This window comes from Manis pentadactyla, chromosome 16, assembly GCF_030020395.1.
Source record: "Manis pentadactyla isolate mManPen7 chromosome 16, mManPen7.hap1, whole genome shotgun sequence".
In the NCBI taxonomy this organism is placed as follows: domain Eukaryota; kingdom Metazoa; phylum Chordata; class Mammalia; order Pholidota; family Manidae; genus Manis; species Manis pentadactyla.
The window spans coordinates 61,420,498-61,444,084 of NC_080034.1; the positions used below are offsets into that span (position 1 = coordinate 61,420,498).

The window sequence follows — 23,587 nt, forward strand, 5'->3', positions numbered from 1 at the left end:
ATGCAGCAATCAAGTTTGAAAAAGACAGATGCACTCCTATGTTTATCGCAGCACTATTTACAATAGCCAAGAATTGGAAGCAACCTAAGTGTCCATCAGTAGATGATTGGATAAAGAAAATATGGTACATATACACAATGGAGTATTACTCAGCCATAAGAAGAAAACAAATCCTACCATTTGCAGCAACATGGATGGAGCTAGAGAGTATTATGCTCAGTGAAATAAGCCAAGTGGAGAAAGAGAAATACCAAATGATTTCACTCATCTGTGGAGTATAAGAACAAAGGAAAAACTGAAAGAAGAAAACAGCAGCAGAATCACAGAACTCAAGAATGGACTAACAGGTACCAAAGGGAAAGGAACTGGGGAGGATAGGTGGGTAGGGAGGGATAAGGGGGGGAGAAGTAGGGGGTATTAAGATTAGCATGCATGGGGGGGTAGGAGAAAAGGGAGGGCTGTACAACACAGAGAAGGCAAGTAGTGATTCTACAACATTTTGCTATGCTGATGAACAGTGACTGTAAAGGGGTTTATAGGGGGGACCTGGTATAGGGGAGAGCCTAGTAAACATAATATTCATCATGTAAGTGTAGATTAGTGATACCAAAAAAAAAAAAAGGCAGTTACTGTGTGGTAACCGCCAATGAGTTCTACACAAGGGTATAAAGGGCATATAAAAGTGTAGTCAAAGGGTCTGTTGGTGTTTATACAGAGGATCAAAGCCTAATTGGGCTACCCCGAAAATGAACTAAGATACGATATGAAAAAGAACTTCCAACATCAGCACTCTCTGGAAGACTCATGCCAGAAGATGATCATCAAAAAACCCCAACAAAGATCCACGCACTGCTACAGCTGTAGATGCACTCATCCCACCGGTTCCTGGACTTGCCATGGGAATGAAGAAGGAGATACCTAAGCTGGCCTGTGCGTACAGTAAAACAACAAATTTGACTGGATCTATACTGTTGGAACTCAATCAAGAATTAGGAGAAGTGCAAATTGTAGCGCTCCAAAGTCTTACAACTACAGACTATTTACTGTTAAAAGAACATATGGCATGTGAACATTCCCCAGGAATGGGTTGTTTTAATTTGTCTGATTTCTCTCAGACTGTTCAAGTTCAGTTGGACAATATCCCCCATATCATAGATAAGTTTTCGCAAATGCCTAAGGTGCCTAACTGGTTTTCTTGGTTTCACTGGAGATGGCTGGTAATTACAGGTATGCTTTGGTTATGTAACTATACTCCTATTATGTTACTGTGTGTGCGCAATTTAAGTAGTAGCTTAAAACCTATACATGCTGAAGTTACTCTACAAGAAGATATGTCAAAGAAATAATCAATCTTCCCATGTTTTCTTCCGCCTGCTACTTCTATAGCTTTTCTTCTTCCTTCCTAATTACAACCCTTAAATAGAATTCGTGCCTCATATCAAATTTACCGAGTATCATAATTCTTCCAAGTGGTAAAGATACCTCAAGACAAATGCTGGGCATAGAAGTTACAGGGCATACATATGCAAAGAAATAAAAAGCTAACCTTTTCAAACAATAAGGCTTCTCTCTCACTTACCAACTTTACATTTCCCTGTATGGCCCCAGAAGATGACTGGTTAGCCAGAGACGGGTAAGATTCCTCAAGGGAGGAGCAACCTAAGACAGGCACAGTCGCAGGGGGGTCATCAGGTGAGAAATTGGGGATCAACAGAGGTGAGGCTTAGAACCTCACCCCCCCTGTTCTGAGAGAAATCTTCTGCCTACTTGGATGTTTTATTGCCCTTGTCTAGCTTGGATTAACACAAAGTCTACAGGCACACACCTGATCATCTACATTTGCTCTCTTACAACACTAAACTATGTTTTCTACCTTTATCTTGTATCTACCTACCACTTCAGCATTTTATTAAAAATAATAATAATAAAGAGAGAAATGTGGTATCCACATATAAATCAAGTATAAAAATCAAATGAGTATTCATATTTGAACTGTTTATAGTTCATAATGCATGAGCAAAACCGAAAGTTTCTGTGATGACTGCCCTTGTACTGTTCACTGTGTAACTTATTCATTATGTAAGAATTTGTTCTCCATGTAAGAACTTGTTTGTTATGCCTCAGAAGATTGGAGACTGACGAAAATTAGGCTTGGGGTGGATTAATGATTGTGCATTGAGCATTGACTCCCCTATACAGAATTTTATTGTTGTTAACAACCATTTGATCAATAAATATGAGAGATGCCCTCACAAACAAACAAACAAAAAAGTACACACTTCCAATGGTAAAATAAATAAGTAACCGGGATGTAAAAAAAAAGAAAGGTGGATTACTCCCTGATAGGATAAAACTAACCGTAAGTCAATGATTAATGCATGCTTCAAATATCCTTAATTTTGATCATTTAAAGGGTGTCAGATTATTAGCTATGGAAGTACATTTTTCTGATAATATTCCTTTCTCTTAAAAAAAAAAAGCAGTTCCTGTGTGGTGACCTCCAATAAGTTCTTCACAATGGTATAAAGGGGATATCAAAGTGTGGGCAAAGGGTCTGTTTGTGTTTATACAGAGGATCAAAGCCAAATTTGGCTACCCAGAAAACGAAATAAGATACAATATGAAAAAGAAGTTCCAACATCAACATACTCTGGAAGAGTCTCCAGAAGATGATCATCAAAAAACGTCAACAAAGATCCTGGCGCTGTTGCAGTTGTAACTGCATTCACCCCACCAGTTCCTAGACTTGCCATTGGAATGAAGGAGGAGATATCTAAGCTGGTCTGTGCATACAGTAAAATAACAAATTTGACTGGATCTATACTGTTGGAACTCAACCAAGAATTAGGAGAAGTGCAAGTTGCAGTGCTCCAAAATCGTGTGACTATAGATTATCTGTTAAAAGAATATATGGGACGTGAACAGTTCTCAGGAATGTGTTGTTTTAATTTGTCTGATTTTTCTCAAACTATTTAAATTCAGTTAGACAATATCCATCATATCACTGATAAGTTTTCACAAATGCCTAGGGTACCTAACTGGTTTTCTTGGTTTTACTGGACATGGCTGGTAATTGTAGGTCTGCTTTGGTTATGTAGCTGTATTCCTATTACATTAATGTGTGTACGCAATTTAATTAGTAGTTTGTTAAAACCTATACATGCTTATGTTACTCTACAAGAAGATATATAAGGAGACAGAGGCACTGAACAACACATTAGAACAGATGGACCTAACAGACATCAATAGAACACTCCACCCAAAAGCAGCAGGATACGCATTTTTCTCAAGTGCACATGGGACATTTTCCAGAATAGATCACATATTAGGCCACAAAAAGAGCCTCAGTAAATTCAGAAGGATTCAAATTGTACCAACCAACTTCTCAGACCACAAAGGTATGGAACTAGAAATAAATTGTGCGAAGAAAACAAAAAGCCCACAAACACATGGAGGCTTAACAACATGCTACTAAACAATCAATGGCTCAATGACCAAATTAAAATGGAGATACACAATATATGGAGAAAAATGAAAACAACAGCTCAACACCCCAACTTCTGTGAGATGCAGCAAAGGCAGTTCCAAGAGGACAGTATGTAGCAATACAGATCTCAAGAAAGAACAATCCCAAATGAACACTCTAAACTCACAATTAATGCAACTAGAAAAAGAAGAACAACTGAAGCCCAGAGTCAGTAGGAGGGACATAATAAAGATCAGAAAAGAAATAAATAAAATTGAGAATAAAACAATAGAATTAATGAAACCAGGAGCTGGTTCTTTGATAAAATAAACAAAACAGATAAACCCCTAATCAGACTTATCAAGAAAAAAAGAGTCTACATGCATAAACAGAATTCAAAATGAGAAAGGAAAAATCACTATGGACACCACAGAAATACAAAGAATTCTTAGAGAATACTATGAAAAATTATATGCTAACAAATTGGATAATCTTGAAGAAAAGGACAACTTTCTAGAAAAATACAACCTGACCCAAGAAGAAACAGAAAATCTGAACAGACCAATTACCAGCAATTAAACTGAATTAGTATTCAATAAACTACCTAAGAACAATTCCTGGACCAGATGGCCTCACTGCTGAATTTTTTCAAACATTTAGTGAAGACCTAATACCCATCCTCCTTAAGGTTTTCCAAAAAGTAGAAGAGGAGGAAATACTTCCAAACTCATTCTATGAGGCCAGCAGCCCTCCAATACCAAAACCAGGCAAAGACCACAAAAAAAGAAAATTACAGACCAATATCCCTGATGAACATAGATGCAAAAATACTCAACAAAATATTAGCAAACCAAATTCAAAAATACATTAAAAAGATCATACATCATTATCAAGTGGGATTCATCAGAGGGATGCAAGGATGGTACAATGTTTGAAAATCCATCAACATCATCCACCAAACCAACAAAAAGAAGGACAAAAACCACATGATCATTTCCATAGACGCTGAAAAAGCATTAGACAAAGTTCAACATCCATTCATGATAAAAACTCTCAACAAAATGTGTACAGAGGCATGTACCACAACATAATAAAGGCCATACATATATGACAAACCCACAGCTAACATCATACTTAACAGCAAAAAGCTGAAAGCTTTTCCTCTAAGATCAGAACAAGACAAGGATGCCCACTCTCCCCACTTTCATTCAAAATAGTACTAGAGGTCCTAGCCATGGCAATCAGACAACACAAAGAAATAAAAGGCATTCCAGATCGTCAAGGAACAAGTTAAACTATCACTGTTTGCAGATGACATGATATTGTACATAAAAAAACCCTAAGGAATTCACTTCAAAACTACTAGAACTAATAACTGAATTCAGCAAAGTTGCAGGATACAAAATTAACACACAGAAATCTGTTGTATTTCTATATGCTAACGATGAACTAGCAGAAAGAGAAATTAGGAAAACAATTTGACTTACAATTGCATCTAAAAGAATAAAATACCTAGAAATAAACCTAACCAAGGAAGTGAAAGACCTATACCCTGAAAACTACAAGACACTCATGAGAGAAGTGAAAAAAGACAACAACTAATGGAAATACATCCATGCTCATACATAGGAAAAATTAATATTGTCAAAATGGCCATCCTGCCTAAAGCAATCTCCAGATTCAATGCAAACTCTATCAAAATACCAACAGTGTTCTTCAACAAACTAGAGCAAATAGTTCTAAAATTCACATGAACCACAGAAACCTGAAGAGCCAAAACAATCCTTAGAAGGAAGAATAAAGTGGGGGGATTACACTCCCCAACTTCAAGCTCTACTACAAAGCCACAGTAATCCAAACAATTTGGTACTGACGCAAGAACAGACCCATAGATCAATGCAGTAGAATAGAGAGTCCAGATATAAACCCACACATACATGGCCAATTAATATATGATAAGGAGCTACGGACATACAATGGGGAAATGACAGCCTCTTCAACAACTGTTGTTGGCAAAACTGGACAGCTACATGTAAGAGAATGAAACTGTATTATTGTCTAACTTCATACACAAAAGTAAATTCAAAATGGATCGAAGACCTGAATCTAAGTCATGAAACCATAAAACTCTTAGAAAAAACATAGGCAAAAATCTCATGGACATAAACATGAGCAACTTCTTCATGAATATATCTCCCCAGGCAAGGGAAACAAATGCAAAAATGAACAAATGGGACTATATCAAGCTGGAAAGCTTCTGTACAGTGAAGGACACCGTCAGCAGAACAAAAAGTCATCCTACAGTGTGGGAGAATATATTCATAAATGACAGATCTGATAAAGGGTTTACATTCAAAATATATAAAGAGCTCACATACCTCAACAAACAAAAAGCAAATAATACAATTAAAAAATGGGCAGAGGATCTGAACAGACACTTCTCCAAAGAAGAAATTCAGATGGCCAACAGACACATGAGAAGATGCTCCACATTGCTGATCATCAAAGAAATGCAAATTAAAACCACAATGAGATATCACCTCACACCAGTTAGGATGGCTAACATCCAAAAGACAAACAACAACAAATGTTGGCGAGGATGTGGAGAAAGGAGAACTCTCCTACACTGCTGGTGGGAATGTAAATTAGGTCAACCACTGTGGAAAGCAGTATGGAGGTTCCTCAAGAAACTAAAAATAGAAATACCATTTGACCCAGGAATTCCACTCCTATGAATTTACCCAAAAAAAACAAGACCATAGATTCAAAAAGACATGTGCACCCCTATGTTTATCACAGCACTATTTACAATAGCCAAGATATGGAAGCAGCCTAAGTGTTGACAGAATGGATGTAGAAGAGGTGGTACATTTACACAATGGAATATTATTCAGCCATAAGAAGAAACAAATCCTACCATCTGCAAGAACATGGATGGAGCTACAGGGTAATATGCTCAGTGAAGTAAGCCAAACAGAGAAAGACAAGTACCAAATGATTTCACTTATTTGTGGAGTAAAACAACGAAGCAAAACTGAAGGAACAAAACAGCAGCAGACTCACAGGCTGTAGTCCCAAGAAGGGATTAGCAGTTACCAAAGGGAAAGGGAGTGGGAATGCCGTGCAGGAAGGGAGGGCATGCAGAAGGGGATTAAGGGGTATTATGATTAGCACACATAATGTACGGGGGCACAGGGAAGGCAGTATAGCACAGAGAAGACAAGTAGTGACTCCATAGCATCTTACTATGCTGATGGATGGTGACTGTGTATGTGGGGGGGACTTGATAATATAGGTGAATGTAGTAACCAAATGTTGCTCATGTGAAACCTTCATAAGATTGTATATCAATGATACCTTAATAAAAAGTGAAAAATAAAAAACAGTGCTGCTGTAAGCAGACTCACAGAACCCAAGAATGAACTACCAGTTACCAAAGGGAAAGGGCCTGGGGAGGATGGGTGGGAAGGGAGGGATAAGGGGAAAAAGGGGCATTACAATTAGCAGGCATAATGTGGTGGGAGCGGGGGGTGCATGGGGAAGGCAGTATAGCACAGAGAAGACAAGTAGTGATTCTATAGCATCTTACTATGCTGACGGACAGTGACTGTAATGGGGTATGTGGTGGGGATTTTATTATGGGCAAAGTCTAGTAACCACAGTGTTGCTCATGTAACTATACATTAATGATACCAATAAATAAATAAATAAATAGACAGACAGACAGACAGACAGACAGACAGATAGATAGATAGATAGATAGACAGATAGACAGATAGATAACAATGTTGCTGCAAACATGAGAATGACAATATCTCCTCCAGATCCTGATTTCCATTGTTATGGGGAGATACCCAGAAGTGGGATTGCTGGAACATATGGTAGTTCTATTTTTTATTTACCAATTATATTTTATGCATATTAAATCTGCAGTAATGGTTTTCTATGATGAAGTTCCATTTATCATGCTCTAATACCTAGAAATCTTTTACAATTTCCCTTCCTCTGGTTTTAGTGACATGCTCATTTTTCTTTATTATGGATAATGAGCATCTCAACATTTGTTTTCATTTTAATGTTATGACATGAAATTTTTTCATTCTTAACTATGATTCTGGAAATGCAGAGGGATGTTCAAGATGCTTTGTGTAGCTATTATACTTCCACAGCAGGAGTGAGTAGGTGCTTCTTCAGACACTTTCCCACTGCCCAATACACAGCTTGCCTTGCCCAGCATTCCTTCAAGGCATATCAGGAGCTGTCAGCATCTCTGATTGATGCCTCAGCTCCCTCCCTCCCACAGACAGGAGGATATAGTAAAGTCCCAGATTACGTATTCCTCATCTTCCTTCCTTTCCCCTACGTTTTAGTGGAAACCCTCTCCTCCTGATCTGCCATTTGCTTTATCTTCCTTTTCTATTCCCAAACTTCCAGTTTTATCCTTTTCCAACTCACAAACATGAGAAACAAAGCTCTTGCAGTTGAAAGAAATGGTACAAAGAAGCAAACCCCTGCAAAATGCAACCGTGACAGGGAAGGAATCACTACTTTCCTCTCAAATCATGTTTTAAAGCAGTCAGTTGAAATGTGAAAGCAAACAACAGCTCTAGGTGTCCATAAGCAACTCCATAGGCTACTCACTAGGTGTTCATTCTGTTTTTAAAATCTCAAGAACCCATCAGTAACATATGCATAAAAATTGTGCAGACTATATTTTCCAAAGATGGAATGACAATGCCTCACATCCTAATTCAGAGATAGTGCAACTGACTTTGGTAATCCTTCCACAGAGATGTGGACTCTATGTTTCCAATCTGAAAATTTGGGCCCGTTCATAACTTTGGTGAAAGGTATGTGTGTCACTTCAAAGTCTAGGTATAAAAGGTGATAAAGCTTCCCTCTGATCTTCCCAGGACACTTGCTTCTGGAGAGGTGAGTTACCATCTATCTTCTGAGGCCACCATAGTTGAAGGAAACCCAAACTACCCCATGCAGAGTAATACTGAGAGTAAATGAACAGAAATGTCTAGCCAGCCCCAGCTATTCCAGCTCCAACCACTGTGACCGCAGCGACATGACAGACGAGCAAGAATCACCCAGCCAAGTCCTTCCTGGACTCCTGACCCAGAAACCACAAAAGATAAGCCATTAAGGTACATATATACAATGGAATATTACTCAGCTATAAGAAAAAAACAGATCCTACCATTTGCAACAACATGGATGGAGCTAGAGGGTATCATGCTCAGTGAAATAAGCCAGGCAGAGAAAGACAAGTACCAAATGATTTCACTCATATGTGGAGTATAAGAACAAAAGAAAACTGAAGGAACAAAACAGCAGCAGAATCACAGAACCCAAGAATGGACTAACAGTTACCAAAGGGAGAGGGACTGGGGAGGATGGGTGGGAAGGGAGGGATAAGGGAGGGAAAAAAGAATGGGGGCATTACAATTAACATGTATAGTGTGTGGGGGGCACGGTGAGGGCTGCGCAACACAGAGAAGACAAGTAGTGATTTTACAGCATCTTACTATGTTAATGGACAGTGACTGTGAATGGGTATGTGGGGGGGACTTGGTGAAGGGGGGAGCCTTGTAAACATAATGTCCTTCATGTAATTGTAGATTAATGATACTAAAATAAAACTAATAAGAAAAAAGATAAGCCATTAAGTTTTGGGGTGATGTGTTATACAGCACTAGATAGCAGATACCAAATTGCTTATCTTTTCTCTTTCTCCTTTTAAAATATTCTCACACATAGTCTTTCTTAAAATCAAGTTTTGGACTTGTTCAAATAATTTTTATTACAGATGTACTTAGATATGGATTATAGGGGTTAAGAATGCTGACCCTGGAGTCTGTCTGCTGGATTGGATCCTAGCTATCATTTGTTAACCACATGATCTGAGGAAACTTAACTAAATACGGTAACATGTGATTACTTCTCCTCTTAACTCCATTTCATCAGACATCTGTTGTGTAGCAGCCATATAGTTTGTGTGGGACTAAATCTTCAACCCCATGGGAGGCAGTGGTCAGTTTATGGAGCCAATCATGATAATCCCATCCCCACTGGCACGTGATTACCTGAAGCCTAAACCAATCAGTTGGGACTTCTCTTGGCCACCAAGACAGGTTTGAATCGACTCAATCTCAGCGAAACCAGAAAGAGCTGTGGAAGGGACTCTTTCTCCCTACATGTAAAGGAGGAAATTGGGATCCTGGCAGCTGAGGCTAGCCATCTTGTGATCCCGACAGAAGCCACCTAGAAAATGAAGTGGACAAGTAGGAGGGGTTGAACCAAAGTAATTACACAGCAACTGAGCCAGAACTCTAGCCAAAATGTACCTTAAGCTCGTGTTTCCTCCGGACTTCTCAATTCCGTGAGTTAACAAATCTCTATTATTACTTAAGGGAGTCTGATTTGTCCTTCTGTTACTTAAGCTTTACCCCTCTGTGCCTCAGTTCTCTCCCATACAATAGAGAGATAATGTCAGTACTTCACTGAGTTGTTGAGGGGAGCAAAGGCAATAACACATGTAAAGTTTTTAGTTAGGTGCCTGGCACAAAAATGTGAGCTTAATAAAGTAATACATATGCAAATATAAAGCTAGGACTAAAGTGATAGGTGTAGGTCTTACGCAACTATAAATTAAAAACAAAGTTATAAGTTAAATTCAAACAACCACAGGCACTGAAAGTATGTAGAAGTACTTGGTTATAAGGTAGTCATTCAGATGAATCAGAACATGCTAATATTAATTTTCTTATTGTGTCATGTAAATTAAAACAGACAATATGAAATTCTCATCAAGAACTCATGAGTGTCCTAGAACACACACTCTTCTAACAGAAACCAAAATATCAATTCAGTACCTATCCAGGACGTTCCTATTGAATGAAGGATTATAACACATGTGATTTGAGATCCTTTTTCTAGGGAAATTAAACCAGTTGAGTTTTTTGCTTTCTATGCAGAAGTCCTTCAAATTAAAATGTCACCATTAGGACAGAAAAAGTCTCAAAAATGAATTTCCAAAAATCGATTGAAAAAAATTCAGTTTCACACTACATTTCCTAACAATGGGAAAAACGGGTGTTAAAATCCTTAAATACAGTTCACCATTTTAATACCATTTTAACACCACTTTCCTTAGTGAAACCTTGAGGGACATTGCCTCAGAAATAACACTGGTCCTTCAGGTATTTCCAAGCAGTTTCATAATCAGGCACCACATTCAGAGGACAGCCTGACAAGCCCAACACAGCAAAGGCAGCCCAGCTTTAACTACATGTCCATGGTTCTAGAGTCAGGAGTTATTCATGCCAAGTAAATAATGCTGATTTTGTTTATTTTATTGTCTGTGTGATATATACTGAGGTTTGAGCAGCTGATAAAGTTTGCAAATTGTTGAGATATTTTGTATTCTTATCTACAGAGCTGCATCCCACTGTGTTCTTTTTGTTCCCCAACCACAGCTATACTTGTTATAAGAATTCTTATGGAGAAACTTCTCAGTTAAAGACATTGTAACACAGATCAGGTTTATACTTGGTGGGAGACTGACCTCACCCATCACTCACTCTTTTGTCAACATAGTAAAGTGGCGGGAGTCATTTGATCCGGAACCACTCAGCAGATCAGAGAGGCTGACCTGGGTGCAAGTGAGATACTGTTTTGACAACAGGTCCTGGCTTGAGCCCAAGCTGCATAAGCAGGGAGGTCCAGACGTGCCCAGTTGGATGGACTAGTAGAGCCTGCCCATTGGAAGTCTATTTGTAGGGGTCAGAAATTTTGGCAAAAAGCAGAGAGGCAGATGTGTAACCTGGGTGCTCGTTGAATTTGGGCCTCTGAGGGGTGTTCATAATTCTCTGGAGATGGAAATGTTTTGAGAAATCCCTCTTTCTGGGCTTGTTTTTTTATAGTGTAGTCCCCAGGAATGGACTCCATCAAGGTGCATCAGGATGATGTCTGAATTCTCTGCCTGTTTCCTAGGTGGCAGCCATGCCTGTTAAGATTATGGGTTGCCATAAAATAAACTACACAGGATGTAATGGATTAAAACCACAGGTATCACTCAAAATTTTGTGGGTCAGGAATCTGGGCAGGATTCATTTGGGCAATTATGCTTCTTGTGCTGTTGATTGGAGTTACTAGATACTGTTCAGCTGTCACTGGTCTGGGTCTAGAGGGTCTAAGAAGGCTCCACCCATATGCCTGGTGTCTTAATAGAAGTGTCTGGAAGGCTGGGCCCAGCTAGATCCCTTTCCTTGTCTAGAGAGTTCCAGGGCCTTTCCATGTGGTCTTTCCAACAGAATAGTTGGAATTTTTGTCTGGCAACTCAGGACTCTAAGTATCAGTGTGGAAGCTGCAATCCTTCCAAAGCCTATGCCTGGAACTGCATTAGAATTGTTTCTAGCATATGTAGTGTTTGGATTAGTCACAGGCCAGCCCAAAATCAAGGAGAGTGGAAGTAGACTCTACCTCTCCCAACAGAAGTAGTCCTAAAGAAATGGCAGCCATTGCAATACCCTCCCTCTGCTGAATGAGCACAGACCTGGAACCTGGACAAGACTGAGAAACAAATGAATCCTAGCTCAAGGTTACCACCATTAATGGAATGAAAAGTAGATGGAGATCTTGTTCCTGAGAAGCCACGGTGGTTGGCCTTGGCCAGAGCCCAGGTTTTAGAAGTCACATTCTCCTTCTATGCATCTCAGTGGGATGCTTGAAATGACCAACCACGTGCTTATCTTCATGCTGTTTTCTGTCATTCCCCACTGCTTATCCAAATTTTCTCCAGTGGAACAGATAATGGGTCTCCCCTGGAATTCTTCACTCCCTCAGAGGCTTAATCAGTAGAACAGTTATCTAGTGTCTTCTAAAAAGCTTCACAAATATTCAAATAAGATTTAGTGAGGGCTCATAAAAAAGGAAGATTTTTTGACCAACAAAAAAAAAAAGAAAAAGAAAAGAGGAACCTCATGTCTGAAAATATATAAATACTTGGTCAGCCTCTGCAGAGCACTTCAAAGAAAGAATGTCATGTCTGAATCAGCAGCTGACCATAAACGTCCCGAAGATAACATGATGATGCTTGCTGGGCAGTTCCATCTTCCTGACGGAGCTGCAACACGCAAAGGCAGAGCTTTTTTTTTTTCAAAATGGATTATAAACACTAGTCCCTACCAACATGCTAATTTGAAAATTATTTTATTACTGTATACTTTTCAAGGCTAAATTGGAAACATCTGTCTTCCTGAGAATTAACTGGAAAAAGATTACAATTGAGGATGAAACAGAAAAATCCACTTCAATTGCCTTGTACTAAAGACAGGCACATCTGGAGATAGGAAGCATTTTCTTTTGTGCACCCCATTATTTCATAATCTATAATTAAGAACATACTACAAGCACGTAATGCACGCAGACTCCTCATTAGGAAACAAGTTAATTCTTTAGGTTGTTTTTTATTTTCATTTTTCCAAAAAACTTCTGGAATCAGACAAGCCCAGGCCTTACATGTTCAAATTAATCATGTTCTATTAACTCTATATCTAGATGCTCTGACTCTTCATTTGCTCCATCTTGTTGCCGTGAATCATAGGGAGGCCTGTCTTTTCCCAGGGTCCCCACTCCAAGAGTCTCCAAAGTTCCCATGGAAACTATACATGTAGCCAGATTGATCCCCAGGCTTTCTCTCTATTGGTCCCATGGGAGCTGATGGATAATCAGGGCTGCTGCCTGCAGCTCTCTAGACCCTCACTTCCAGGGTCAACTCCCCTCTCCAGCCTTCTGCCCCATGACTTATTTCTCTGCCTCCCTCATGTTCCCTCTCCCTCTCTAACTACCACTGATCTTTGGCCCCCTCACCTCCTACATCCCAAAAGCCTTCACACCTCCAACCTCTGCAGATCTCTGACCTATGGGAAATGCTTCCTGAGTCCTGGCACAACCAACTCTTTCAGAGGGACTTTCCACACCAGAGCTATTGAGCTTGTAACTTGGATTTGGTTGTTTCCATTACATGAAAGCCCTCTTCTCCCCAGACTTCACAGGCACTGGAATTTGGGGTAAGGGCTGCTGAAAGGGAAGCCACAAGTTTGAGGACTGGCTAAGTACAGCCTCACCCCGTACCTGGGACCATTGTACCCTGCTCAACCAAACTGTGCTATTCAGCTTGTCTATTCTTCCAGCCTTCTTTCTCATCCATTGTTGATTTCTTTTCTCAGCAGCCAAGATGTCCTTCCTAAGACTAGGGCTTCCTTTAGGGACTCTTCAATCAACAACAGCCATTAGACTTGAGTAAGAAGACCCCTGCCCTGAGCCTCATGCTTTAGAGGGCTCTACTTTGCCTTTCAAGACATGCTCCATCTCACAGGGAGAGGAGTTAATAGGATCAAGGGAACATGCTCACTCAGAGACCACAGTCTTCCATGCTCCAGGTACCCAGGATCCTAGAATCCCTGCCCAAATGGCCCCAAGATAACTTATAAGGTCTACATACCCTCTTATTTGGGGTCTGTTCTCCCAAGGGCAGACTGCACCTCCAGTACATATAGCCTGGACAGACTTGGGAGGTGGCCGAGGGGCAACTGCTCGGGGGATATTGTGGACAGAGGTTGCAGTTGGGGCCTACGGTGTCCACATGTGTGCATTTGAATCTTCTTGCAGTGACAGATAGACTTACATGTGCAAACAGAAGACAGACAGAACTCAGGCAGGGAATGGCTCTCCCACACTGTGATGTTCAGAAGTAGAAATCCAAGAAGTCTAAGAATTCTGAATTTGAATTTGGCCTTCCAGGTCATTACGAAAGTACATTTGTCAAAGTCGAAGGATACACTGTATCTGATAGTTTATCAGGTTGACTCATAACTTTAACATTCGTGTACATATGGTTGTGGACCTCCATTGACTCTCTTGCCCTGGTCCTGTCCTGTTTCCCTTGGTCAATATATTCCTGAAGCTTCTCTGTGGACAAGGCTCAGCTTATTTCCTCTGAACTCCTGAATTACCACAATAGTTGAGCATCTGCTTTAAGGGTAATAGAATATATTGTGACATCCTAACATGATACCCGAAAATTCTGTGGTTGGGGGAATTTGGTCAAGAGCACAAGAGGACCTCTAGGGGGTAGTGTGGACTCATCCTCAGTTCTGGCCCAGTCAATGGACACTGACATACCCAGAAACTTAAAAATGGAAACTAGTGATTCTCTAGCTCCTCCAAGATTTTTCCTTCCTTAGCCAGGTGAAATCTTGGCTATTTCTGAGACTCAGTTTTATAAGATGAAGAAAGGCCAGTTTCTCAGCCCTACTAAGTGCAGATCTGAACATCACTTCCCCTCCCTTTCAGGAAACAATCCCCTGCCCTTTCCTCCTTCCCACCAAGGGATGCAGTATAGAGACCATATACAAAGGAGCCCCAGAGGGAGAAATTTGTCGGGCAATGACTCACATTCAACCTCTAGGCAGACCAAGTCCATGGTCCTGGGGTTGTGGGTACCCTACAGACTCTGCCCTGTGGGTCATCAGCACTAGTTCCTCTGGATGAAGTGCTTGGAGACTCATAGTTAAAGGGATGACCCTTCACCTCCTTGTGTAGACAGAACTACTGGATAATCTAGGTGCCAGCACCAGGGATGCAGCAGAGAAATCAACCCCAGGGACTACATCAAGACAGTATCCTATTGTTCCTCTGAAAGCTGACATGAGAAGTAATTTTGCCAGGCAAGTTGACCACCAGTCTCAATTAACACCTTCAAGAGTATGAGGCCAACTGGGAGGGACGAACCACTGGCCAAGCATCCACTCCATGCCAGACACAGTCAGGACTTCATTTGGATATCTCCTTTACTTCACAACCACCCTATGGCTGCATAGGTATCAGATGAGGTATCAGATGAGGAAACAAAGTTCAGAGAAACTGTAATAGGATGTTAAAGTTCATGTTTTGCCTGAAGCATGAACACATGCCCTATTCCAAAGAGGGGTGAGAGACAGCAATACAAATTTTTCAAAATTGATTCATGACTCCTGGGTCCCTAAACCACAAGGAGAGAAGACAGGCAGGAGGTGTTGACAAGGACAGGTGTATGCAGGGAGTTCTCAGCGTGCTGTGTCCTCTCCTCCCCATTAGGGATGCTCCTCCCCCACCTCAAACCCAGGGAAAGGGGCTTCAGTGGGACTATTTAAAAAGCCTAATGTGTACCCGCTGTAGTTTAGGGCATCAGAGGAGCAGTCCCTGACTCATGCCTGATAAGTCTAATGAGGGCAGGGTTGGTTGGTTCCTGGGTTGTGGGCAGAGGCCAGGAGAGGCTACCGCTGCACCGGGCTTGGCCTGAGCAACCTGAAGATGTCCTGCTAAAGGATATGTGATGGGCCAAGGATGGCCATGAGATAAAGCTGGCAGGGGTTGTCTTAGATGCTGCTGTAAAGGGCTTCCCTAGAGGGGCAAGGCGACTCCTAATGGAAAGAGCCCAGCGGGGTACATCTAGATGCTAGGGACTGCAAAGGGGTCACAAGTGACCAGCTATTACAGAAATGTGTCCACCTACATCAAGAGAAAGAAGACAAGAGGTCCGAGTTGACGGGGCTCCCCAAGAACCCACAGGGAACCCTCTAAAGAACTGCTCAGCTTTCAACACCTGCCAGGCCTGGAACACACCAATGCTAGATATCTAGGTCAGTACCAGCTGAGATGACCAGAAGAGCCACCGACTCTGCCTGATTGTTCATCCATCCACAGCACCACAAAATCAGCTGTTTCTGATCACCCCTCAAAATGAAGGCAGTGACTCTTCCCAAGACATGGATCATATTTGTGCTTCAATTTGTATACATTTGTTCAATCAATTTTTAGTACTTACAATGTACAAGACATCATATATTTATTTTGTTTTTCTATGAACTTTTAGAAGGTTAATCTTAGAGATGCAGGAAAAGAAGTGTGTGGAGGTGAAAGCTGTCTATGCCTGTTCGCTCAGCAAGCCAGCTGTAAGGCGAGAATCTGAGTGAGTGCTGGGAGTGAGCACTTGGCATTAAACCAGCTCTCCACGGGCCTCGCCCAGAAAACACAGCTGCATGAGGGTGATGTGCGAACGCAAGCCCTACTGGACACATCCCTTAAGTGTTAACACATGCGACGTGAGATACAAAACTCGAGCTTCCAAACAATAGACCCAAGAATCAGGAGTTTCCCAGGGTCATCGCTAAGAACGCAAGAGAGTGGTGTTTGCATCTTAAGGCCCTTTTTCTTCTGGTGCGCATTGTACTTTCTGTCATATCAGCCAGTAACTTAAAAATTAAAAGACATCCCACTGCCAGACCCTCTACTCCCAAATATGAAAGTACCATTCACAGTCACCAGTTAGCGCACACACAGGTTCAAACATTAAAGAATGATCTCAAGTGTGGTGCTTGTGTCTCCAGCCTCATCTCTCCAGATGCCCCTCGTATTCATCCACACACACATCTCCCATTCCCTCTCTCCATCCTCCCCCTTTTCCTACCCTCCATGGGTCAGTCATAATAAACATTTTCTCAGTTATTTAACCCCCACTTCAGCTACTCTACATTCCCCCACCACCTTTGTCACAAGGAACCTCCCTTAAACCCCAAGTCTGAGTTAGGTACAAGCCCCATCACATTTAGTCTCTCTCTCTCTCTGCTTTCATGTCTATTTTTGTGTGTACTTTCTAGACTATAAGTTCCATGAAAGGAAAGAAATTGGTCTTCCATGCATGTACTGAACAAATAAATATTAAGTACTCTCTCTGTGAAAGGCTCAATTCTAAGTAAGATATAGCCTAGCTCCCTGCCTAGAATAATATAGGAATCTTCCAAAATTTGGCTGACTACATGGATGGATAGATGCATAGGTACAGCAACTAGAAATGTGTCAGTTAGGAATGTGCTACTGCGGTGAAAATAAAAACCTAAACAGGAGCTTCTCATAAGAAGGCACAGGTCAGCTGTCCGAGGTAGGTAGTGGTTCCACAGAGCTATCAGGGGCATCCATCTTTATTCTTAGTGTGTTTTATGACTAAAATGGTATTACCATCCTAATCCCTGGTACCTGTGAATGTGATGTCACTTGGAAATAGTCTTTCCAGATGTAATCAAGTTAAGAGGCAGTCATACTGGAATAGGGTGGACTCTAAATCCAACATGACTGGTTCCCGTATGAGAGGAGAAGAGACACAGAACCAGAGTGAATGGCATGTTACAGCAGGGGCAGGAGGGGAGTGAAGCTTCTCCACGCCCAGGAAGGCCAAGGATTACCAGCAACACCAGAAGCTAGGAAAAAAGGAGTAAGGATCCTCCCCAGGGGCCTTCAGAGGGAGGATGCCCCTGCCCACACTTTGATTTTGAACTTCTAGCCTCCAGCACTGTCAGAGAATAAATGTCTGTTGTTTAAGCCACCCAATTTGTGGTAATTTGTTACAGCAGCCCTAGGAAACTAACAGTGTGTGACTTTCATCCTCAGACTTACAGGCATCTGTGGTCTGGCCAGGAAGGAGGGAGAAGCAGCAGATAGGTCGTTCCAGTCTAGACTGCACCGTCAAGAAGCTTCCTTGAAAGTCCAATCAGTGATATCAACGAACATCTCATAGACCAGGTCTGGGTCATACAGTCACCCTTCAGCGGCAAGGGAGTCTGGGAAAGTGAATCTTTTTAGCCTTCAAATTCTATGGCTGAGGAAGGCATTGTAAATGACTCTGGGTTTGCCAGTCCATAAAGAGATAATCGTATTAAGCATGTCATTGCCCTATTCAGAGCACACCCCGATGCCATGTTCCTCCGATACATCTTCATTTAAACAAATAAACACTGCATTCATAAAAGCAGCCTCTCATAAATCGTGTGTGTGTGAGAGAGAGAGAGACAGGTGAGAAATACCCTATTTTCTCTCTTATCTCCTAGGCCAGGGAGGGGTGAGTCCAGTGCAGAAGCCCTGCCTCATGGAGAGAGCTGCCAGCCCACCACTGCAGCTCACTGGGCCTCTGCCTTGGGACTGCTGTTCACCCTCTGACCAAACTCGAAACAATTACCGAGCCTCAGACTAGGCTATTTACAGACCAGATCAGAAGTACCTGCAACCCCTTCATGTTTGGTTCCTACAATTTAAAATTACACAAGTAATAAATATATCACCTTAAAAATCAACAATTCAAAGATTCATAAAGTAAAAATGAAAAGTCTCCCTAAACCAGAACCCCCATCACCTGCCCCCAGCCGCATGTCCTTTAGCAGATGTAACACTAATAAGTTTGTTTCTTCCAGTTCGCCTTCATCCGTGTATTTACACGCATACACCCCACGCACACACCCACACACACCATATACATGGTTGTATATTTCATAAACGGGATCACACCACCACCCATTTGTCTCATTTTACAATATGCCTTGGTATTCCTTGTAAGGACTTTCTATGATTGATTTAACCAATTCTATGCCGGATACAGGTTGTATAGCAAGTGATATAGAACACAGACTCAGACCAGACCCCCTGGGCTCACATCACATTACAATTCTGCCTCCTGCTAGCTATGAGGCCTTGAATAAACTGCATCTTCACCACTTTGCCTCGGCTCTTTCATCTGTATAATGGGGATAATAAAAGCACTGACAGGGTTATCATAGAGATTGAGCTCATTTACATAAAGCATTTAGACAAGCACTTCTCCAGAGAAGGCCTTCTCTAAGGACTAGCCATTATTCATAGTAATAGCAGTATTTCCAATTTTTCTATTATACTTTAGCAAACAACTTGTAGCTACTTCTGTGTGAGCACATGTGAGCATTTCTGTGGGGTAGATTTCTATTCCTAGAAGTGGAATTTCTATATTAAAAGGCAAACATTATTTTAATTTTGCTACATCCTACTAACCTGCTTCTCCAAAAGGGCGAAAATACATTAAGAATGTGTATTTATTTGCACCTGCACCATTACTGAAGTTACCTCTACATCTTTGGCAATCTGTGGGTTGAAATGGTGTTTTGATGTTTAATTTTGCACTTCCCTGATTACCATTAAGGGTGGATATCCGTTCCCAGATTTGTTAGCCACTTCCCATCCCTGTTCCCCTTTTTCTTCTTCCATGAGCCCACCAGCCGTAGATTTTGCCTATTTTGTCATTAGGTGGCTTTTCTTTTTCTTATTAATTTGTATTTACTTTCTACATATCATATCATGTCTATTAACCTTTAGTGAACATACATATTATACAGATTTTCACCCAGTGAGTTGTTTGTCTATTATCAGCCTCCCACACAAAATTATCAAATTTTTAGTGGTCAGTTATGATGGCCTTTTTCTTTCGCATTTTGTGTCTTGCTTAGGAAGGCTTTTCCCACCCCAGCATATGGAAAACAGTCTTCCTTATCCAAGGATAACTGGTACCAAGGAAATGAAAAAAATGTTTGGGGTGAATTTCATCTAGAAAAATGAAATTAAATAAGTGTTTTTTACATTATATCTAACAGTATTTCCATTATAATTTGAACCATAAACCAATTCTCACAATCAACAAGAAATAAATCAGGCATTTATGGATAGGGATAATTTTTCTGATAAAATTCTATGATTGTGTAATAACCGCTCCTTCATTCTTTACAGCACATTTTTACAAAAATATTGGCAGATGTGGTTGGTTCTCCCAAGGGTTTCTCTTAATCCTTTGATGTGTAAATCATCCCTTTTTGAAGAATCTATCCTGATTTTCTTGTAAACTCTCTCTTCTTCATTTTGTAACTGGTCCCATGCTGCCAGAGCATCATTCGCTTATAACTCTGCATGAGATCTGAGCAGTAATCCATTATCATTTTTGTCAACTTCCTAAAAAATCCTACCTCTTCTGCCGGATCTGCACTGTCATTGTGCAGTCATTGTGCAGTCCACTGAGTGTTTATAATACCAGACTCCAATCAGAGATACTTTGTATCTGGGACAGATGTTTGAGCAGAGGAAGATTTTACATGTGGCCGATCCATGACTAAATATTTTCATGATGTGTCTATTTTAGCAACACTATAACTTTTAAGAACTCAGATAATAAGGACTGGGATAGTGAGGACTTCTTGAGCCTTCCATTCCATTTAAGTTACCCAATATGGGCTCACATGATTATGGAGGCTGAGAAGTCCCCTGATTGCTGTCTGCAAGCTGCAGACCCAGGAGAGCCAATGATGTAGCTGCAGCCTGAGCCCAAAGGCCTGAGGACCAGGAAAGCCAGAGGTGTAAGCCCCAGCTCAAGGAGAAGAACAATGCTCCAACTTCGGCAGTCAGGCAGAAAAAGTGACATTGCCCTTCCTGCACCTTTTTGTTCTAGCCAGGCCGTCGCAGACTGGGGTGAAGCCCACCCATGCTGGGAGAGCAGTCTGTTTTACTCAGCCCACGGACTCAAATGCTGATCATTTCTGAAAACCCCTCACAGACTCACCCAGAAATAATGTTTCACCAGCTATCTGTGCACCCCGTTGCCCAACAAGTTGACACATAAATTCGCCATCACAGTACCTTTGACAGTTGTGCTCCCTTTATCTACAGCATATACTTCCTTTTCTATTGATGGAACAGTACACACTGAACAATCCTCTCCTCTAACCCACCCTACCCTTCACACTTTCACACCTATGGCAAAACCACCAGACTACTTCCTTCCAATAATGCCCATGAAAACTTTAGAAGGTTATTTCCAAAAACATTAGGGACAAACCAAACTTAATACTGGTGAGAAAGTAAAATCCTGGTCAGGACACGAGGAATGGTCAGAAGTGGATGACATAATGAGCAGATGGGCCTCCTTCTCTCACCCAAGAAACTGGCAGATGGGGGTCAAGCAGAAGAAACCCTCCCCCCCTTCCAGCTCCGGCATCCTACCACCCAGCATCTGGCTGTCTGGAGATAGGGACTGACCCACGTTAGACCAAGGTCCGAAATATACTGTATTAAAAACAACTGTGTCTGAGCCCTTGACAATGCCAGAGTTCAAGGACAGAGAGCCCTCCACCTCCAGCCTCTGGATGGGAAGGAGATCATTCCCCAGTTTTGACACCTGAAGCAAGGTGAGTGTGATGGTCAATTTTACACGTCACCAGTCTGGGCCAGATATTTGGTCAAACATTATTCTGGATGTTTCTGTGAGGGTGTTTTTTGGATGAGATTAACATTTGAATTAGCAGACTTTGTGTAAAGCAGATTGTCCTCCATAATGTAGGTGGGCCTCATCTAATCAGTCGAAGGCCTGAATAGAACTGAAAAACTGACCTTCCCCAAGCAAGGAGGAATTCAGCCAACAGATGGCCTTCAGACTGGCACTGCAACCGGGGCTCTTCACTGGGTCTCCAGCCTGCCAGCCTACCCTGCAGATTTTGGACTTGCCAGCCTCCGTAATAGCGTGAGCCAACTCTTAAAATAAATCTCCCTATATAAATATATACCTATGCTCCTGACTCTCTTTCTCTGGAGAACTCTGACTGGTGGGGTGGGTGAGTCAGGCCAGACCTCCCTATCTGTTCACATAGGGTCAATCTGGAGAAGGGTGTGGGCGATCCAGGTACATTCTCCAATCTAGCATTGCAGGCCGGGCACTTTGAGGGTCAGTGGGCACCTGGTTGGTTGTCACAAATGAAATTAATACTTCAATCCCCATTTGGGCCCCTTGACAACTGGAGTGGGGAGAAGGACCAGCTGTCAGCATGCTAGCCTTATACATTCACTGCAGTTGGTTTCAAAAGGGATCTGAAATTCATTCAGACACAGGTGTAAATGTCGGGAGCCTCTTTTTCCCGATGATACTTGGATTTCAAGAGGTAACAGGTTTTACTGGTTTCTTAGTGGTTTTATTTTACTGCTTTATACTTTTATGAATCGTCCACATATTTTTTAATTAGTAGATATTGTTTTTGTATTTGAAGAATAAAATTTTAAAATATAAATTAACTGTGTATCACCACTTCCTCCCCCAGAAAATCATTGTTATTTTCCCCTGTGTTTGATGCTGAGTTGACCGGCATTCTAATCTAAAGCTGGAGTTCAACCTCCTTATTTCTGCAGATTAATTTATTCATGTATTGGTTCATTTAACACATTTTTACCCAGTACTTCAGTGCTTATGTGGTCCAGGCACCATAACAGGTGCTGGGCCCTCTGGAATCAGTTTGCTCAAGGACATATTCCAGTTCTGCCCTGACTAGCTGTGCAAGCCCAGTCCAAACAGATCAGCTTTTTATCATTCAGACACTGATAAGGGAACAGCTTTGGTGGCGGGGAGGTAGAAGTTTCTGTCTGTTGGTTTCTATTTTCAGAGTGAAGGGGAAGTGGTCAAGCTGTCACTTGGGGAAAGCAGAAAGATGCGAAGAAAGAGGGAAGTTACAGGGATGGAGGGTGCTGATTGGGGTCCATACACCTCCAGTGGTGCCAGGGGTGTCTGTGACATTCTCTAGGGCACAAGGGTAGGAACAGAGGGAAAGACTTGAGTTTTTCCAGGTGGGCTGCGATGGACAGCCATCGGAATCAGGGACACGGGCAAGAGAGAGGACAGTGTGACACACAGAAGCAGCCGATGTAGAACTGAGGACACCAGGCTGCTACATCACCGGAACGAGCAGCCCAACCAGCTTAGGACACACAGAAGGCAGCATTACATTTATCTTTCAAACAGAACCCGGCTCAAGCTGCAACACACCAGTTTAGCAGGAAGTTCAACATTGACAGCTTGCAGCTTCCCATCAACCTCTTAGCATTATCCAACCCCCTACCCTCCCCCCAGTGCTTATTAGTGCCTCCAAAGCCATTCTTGTCCTGTCCAGTCACATGAAGCAAACTGAGACAAATGCCCTGGGGGCTGAAGGAAACCACAGCCGCCCCCAGAAGCAGCTGCTCCAGAATTAGCTGCCCAGGAAGGCAATGAGGATCACAAGAGCTGCAATTAAGTACTCATCTTGTCTGATTCAAAGAAATCTTTGGTGCTACTGTGGGTTTCGATATGCAGCAATTCTTTAAGGCAGCAAAATCCCACTTTGCAAGGATATCGCTACCCAGGAGGCTCCACGCCCAAAGCAGCCTGACTCCCAACGCCCCCCACCAAGCATACACCCCACACCA

General features: G+C 41.8%; 1 long non-coding RNA gene across 2 annotated transcripts in view; it reads left to right on the forward strand.

Annotated features, from left to right (window-relative positions):
* The window catches only part of LOC118931917 (uncharacterized), a 37,236-nt gene extending 18,041 nt beyond the window's left edge, over positions 1 to 19,195 (forward strand). The window contains exons 2-5 of one of the 2 annotated variants that reach the window (XR_008994334.1): positions 8,380 to 8,619; positions 9,143 to 9,854; positions 11,398 to 11,542; positions 16,392 to 19,195. This is a non-coding gene — a long non-coding RNA (uncharacterized LOC118931917). The remainder of the gene's footprint in view (positions 1 to 8,379; positions 8,620 to 9,142; positions 9,855 to 11,397; positions 11,543 to 16,391) is intronic. The other variant, XR_008994335.1, reaches the window with a different exon arrangement.
* The last annotated feature ends 4,392 nt before the right edge of the window (positions 19,196 to 23,587 follow it).